Genomic DNA, 5,388 nt, shown 5'->3' with positions numbered 1-5,388 from the left:
CCAAAACGGCAAGGCTATAGTATGGAAAAATGTCCAAATATGACATGTCCCAAAAACAGCTGAAAACACCTCAAAACAGCATAAAATAGCTTGCCGTGACACGCCATAGCAAAGAAACTTGCAAAAACCGCTAAAAACACAACGATATAGCATGTTGAAAAAATGACCAAAAATGACCAAAATGGCAAGGCTATAGTATGGAAAAATGTCAAAATATGGCATGTCCCAAAAACAGCTGAAAACACCTCAAAACAGCATAAAATAGCTTGCCATGACACGCCATAGCAAAGAAACTTGCAAAAACCGCTAAAAACACAGTGATATAGCATGTTGAAAAAATGACCAAAAATGACCAAAACGGCAAGGCTATAGTATGGAAAAATGTCAAAATATGACATGTCCCAAAAACAGCTGAAAACACCTCAAAACAGCATAAAATAGCTTGCCGTGACACGCCATAGCAAAGAAACTTGCAAAAACCGCTAAAAACACAGTGATATAGCATGTTGAAAAAATGACCAAAAATGACCAAAACGGCAAGGCTATTGTATGGAAAAATGTCAAAATATGACATGTCCCAAAAACAGCTGAAAACACCTCAAAACAGCATAAAATAGCTTGCCGTGACACGCCATAGCAAAGAAACTTGCAAAAACCGCTAAAAACAGAAAGATATAGCATGTTGAAAAAATGACCAAAAATGACCAAAACGGCAAGGCTATAGTATGGAAAAATGTCAAAATATGACATGTCCCAAAAACAGCTGAAAACTCCTCAAAACAGAATAAAATAGCTTGCCGTGACACGCCATAGCAAAGAAACTTGCAAAAACCACTAAAACAGAAAGATATAGCATGTTGAAAAGATGATTAAAACGGCAAGGCTATAGTATGGAAAAATGTCAAAATATGACATGTACCAAAAACAGCTGAAAACACCCCAAAACAGCATTAAATAGCTTGCCATGATGCGCCATAGCAAAGAAACTTGCAAAAAACGCTAAACACTCAATGATATAGCATGTTGAAAAAATGATCGAAACGGCAAGGCTATAGTATGGAAAAATGTCAAAATATGACATGTCCCAAAAACAGCTGAAAACACCTCAAAACAGCATAAAATAGCTTGCCGTGACACGCCATAGCAAAGAAACTTGCAAAAAAACGCTAAAAATACAATGATATAGCATGTTGAAAAAATGACCAAAAATGACCAAAACGGCAAGGCTATAGTATGGAAAAATGTCCAAATATGACATGTCCCAAAATCAGCTGAAAACACCTCAAAACTGCATAAATGGGATGTTGCAAAAACGGCAAAAAAGACAATGATATAGCATGTAAAAAAAAAAACGGCCAAAAATGCAATACCATAGTGTAGCAAAAATTGTCAAAAAATGACATGATCCAAAAACAGCTGAAAACTGCATAAAATAGCTTGCCGAAACATGCCATAGCTCAGAATGTTGCAAAAACTACCAAAAACATCATAATATTGCATGTTGAAAAAATGGCCTGAAATGGCCAAAAATGTAAAAAAAAAATGACATGTCCCAAAAACAGCTCAAAACCTCATAAAGTTGACAGCCGAAACACGTCATAGCATAAAATGTTGCAAATATGGCTAAAAACACCGTAATATGGCATGTAAAAAAAAACGGCCGAAATGCAGTACTATAGTGTCGAAAAAAATAGAAATCGTCAAAAATTTTACCAAAACATCGTTGTATAGTATGTTGTCAAAATTGTGAAGAAATAGTCATACTAAAGTATATCGTCAAAAATCGGGCCAAAACTTCAAAATATTGTATGTCCTGAAAAATCTGATAAAAACGCCATACTATAGTATGTGGTCAAAAATTGATGTGGTCAAATTATAGTATTTTTATTGTTTATCATGCTATGGCTGTTTTTCCGATTTTTATGGCACACAAGAATGTAATTTTATCTAGAGTTCTTGCTTTTTTTAAGTTTGCCTGACATACAATGATTTTTTTTAAAGGCATACTACGGATTGATTTTTAATTACATTTTTAATGCCATACTATGATGCATTTATTTGCATTTGAGCTTTAAAAGGAATTTTTTTATGTTACGAAATGTTACGAAAATACTTCTGTTTTTATTATGTTATGTGTTTTATTATGTTACGAAAACACTTCTCTGTTTATTATTATTGTGCCTCAGATCAGTATTATCTTAAAGTTTCTGCCATAGTGTCATGTCCTTTATGCTGATATCTTTAGCTCTTTCTGAACTGTACTCAGGCCAGCCAACGGATTGCCCCTTGCTGTTGAATGGAGCATTAATCCATGACACAATCACTGTCTAACCTACTAACATGACGGGGTGAGCAGCTCCCGCTCCTCCTGAAGGACAAATCTTGTGGTCACCTCAAAAATTACCCAGAAATTCAGTTTATCAGCAACACTCAGTATGTAGAGTACCCAGTGATTGTGAATATCTCCACTGAAACTAAGGTTAAAGTTGAAATTTTTTTTAAAAAAATGCCCTGTTAAAATGGACATTTAATTGATTGTTTTTCATGTGTCTGAAAATCAAAGACAAAATCACGTAGAGATACACTGGAAGAATCAGATCAGATCAGAGCTCCGAATCCACCAAATTTGGCACACTGCTCAACACTGACTAAGGACATGAAGGACATCATGACACCAGTTAACAAGCGATCAGAACACTTTCATAAAATGCAGCAAAAATTGCAAATCAAATATGTTTTCTCTCCAAAATCCAAACTCTCTCGGGTTGAAACTTATTTTGTAAAACCCAACGGTAGAGCGGCTAATTTCACCGATAAATGATACAGACAGAAATCTGCAGAATAAAGATGGTTTTCAGCATCATTGGCTTCAAGCTGATGCTGCCAGCTGGCATCTCGGCACATTTGACTGTCGGGAGAGTCTGATCTTTACTACAGTTTATTTCCTCTGGCTGAAGGTTTAAACCAATCTAGAGCTTTTCATAAATGCATTTTGGTGGATTGTAGGGGAGTTTATCAATGCATGAATGTAGATTTTCATGACTAATACTTATGTGCGTTTGTACTGACGATCAGTTATCTAATGCAATAAAAAAAAGCATCTATCTGACCCAGCAACATCATTTTTTTCTGAACATGTCTGTGTCGTATGAAGAGAGTAAATACACTTAAGAAGAGTGCTTTAAATACTAGTTGATATGCTGTTTGCATGATTACAGGGCAGGCGTACAGGAGGCGTCGTCATCCTCATTTATAGAGTGAATGAGAGACAAATGTGCAAATGCTCATTGTCGGGGTTTAAAGCGTCAGCACTGCAGTCTAGTATTATGACAATAATGATCCAGGAAAAACAAAAAGGTTCTGCCAATTACTATCACTCAACGCAAATGTGCCATTTGTGTTTCCACATACTGTATGCGGTGTTGTCGTACTCTGAGCTATTTAGCCGGCTTTTTATTCAGGAAGGCAGACGTCACACGTGAACTTCGGTCACTATGCCATTAATAGAAACAGGACAAAACATCCCAGAAATCAGAACTGGTTTCCAGTTTACAGGTGGTCAACTTTGCTGGGGGTGGAGGATAAAAACAAGAAAGAAATGACAGTAACATGAGGTAACACTGCACTACAAGCTGATTTTGTCATTACAGCATCATGCACTTTAAGTGAGATGACACCAGGGAACATCCTTTAACCCCCTCGAGACGCAGAGCGGGGCCACTTCAGCCTCCAGACAGGCTCATGTGCAGTAATCCCACAAAGTCCTTTCAGTCATCGGTAATCTGGCAGACAGACAGCCCTGCAGAGAGGCCGCGTACTCTCACATCAACACCATTTACCGTAACCTTCACTGTGGGGTCAGACAGGGTCTTTCTCACAATTTAGAAACCAATATCACCTTTTAAGCCTGACCAAGAAAAAGAGAAATTACATCTTTATTTACTTTTTTTGTGAGATGCACAAAAACAGTAAATCACTTATCACAGTGATGTCCATGGACAAGGTGCAGTAGTGCACTCTTTGGTCCCGGTCCAAATATTTTAGGTGTCCACACACATTTCTCTAGGCAGTCTTGTGCTTCATCTCACGGCTCATCTGTGAGCTTGACCTTCTTAACCTTAGCACACCACATGCATGAGTCATATTTAATCTGTATCCTTAATCCATCATTTCCAAGCATATGACCTGCCGCGGTTTACGAGCATTGTATATTAAGGACAGCTATTAGATCCAGTAGATCCTGAGCTTCAAAAGGGGGTCTGTGGCCCAAAGGGGGTCATAAGAGTTACTGTAAAGGGGTCATTGTTTTATAAATTGTTTTGTAAATGTTTTCGAAAAATTAAATTAAAAGTGTCTTGTAAACATGGATCATACAATATTAATGAAAAACATAAATAAACCCATTCACGCATTAACAAAATTAAACATTTCACTTTGAATTCTGAGCAAAGTTTTTGTGATTTCTTTGAAAAACAGGAAAAAGACAATGAGAAACTTGGTAAGAACCAGCCCTCAAACAGAAAGAAATTTCTAGATAAAGATTTTGTTTTTTAAAACTATGGAAAATGTCTAGTGAAAAAAAGAAATAAGCTAAGGAAAAACTTAGCTGGCTAACGCTAACTCCCTGTGCAAAACTTTTTTCCCCACTGTGTCGCACGTATCCAAAACAGGAAAGTTAATATGTTAACTCTGCACATTATTTAAAGATACTTGCTATTAAGCTGCACACCAAGATATAAGACAATGTTGTGAGTCACAATGGATTGTTTTGTAACTTTTGGGGAAAAAGACACCTCGTCCACCTGAGAAATAACCGGCCAAAGTGCAGAAGTTGATGCTAACGTACCTAGCCATGCTACAATTAATATTGACTGGCAGCTAAAGGCAACTGCAAACAGGAAAGGACCAAAATATAAAAAATATATTCAGTAAATGGGAGGACATTCATCATAAATTGTAGGTCATATTCGACATATTGATACCAAAACTATGAGTACACAAAGACATGGCAGCAGCTCTGTGACGCTAGCATGCTAACAGCAGAAGGCCTTACAGCGTCTGCCATTGTAGTTTAGCATGTTAGCATTGTAACACATGCTCATTTAAAAAAAAATGAACATTAGCATTTAGCACCTCCAGTTCCCGAGTGTCAAAGTCATTGGGTTTTTTGATGCCTAAAATAAGGTCTGTGGTTAACACAAGCTTAAAAGACTTTAACATTTTGGTCTATGACACAAAATATGTTGGTAAATACCTAACCATGAAATTGAAAACCATGAAAACACCCCAAAGCTCGTCTGCTCTATGAATTAAATTGACTTACATTACACACATATGCTGTCACAATTCAACTTTTGATATCTCAAATAACAGGACAGAAAAATAATG

This window comes from Plectropomus leopardus, chromosome 18 (assembly GCF_026936395.1).
Source record: "Plectropomus leopardus strain MGB_pleo_1.0 chromosome 18, ASM2693639v1, whole genome shotgun sequence".
Classification (NCBI taxonomy): Eukaryota; Metazoa; Chordata; class Actinopteri; order Perciformes; family Serranidae; genus Plectropomus; species Plectropomus leopardus.
Note: the sequence above shows the minus strand (reverse complement) of the source record.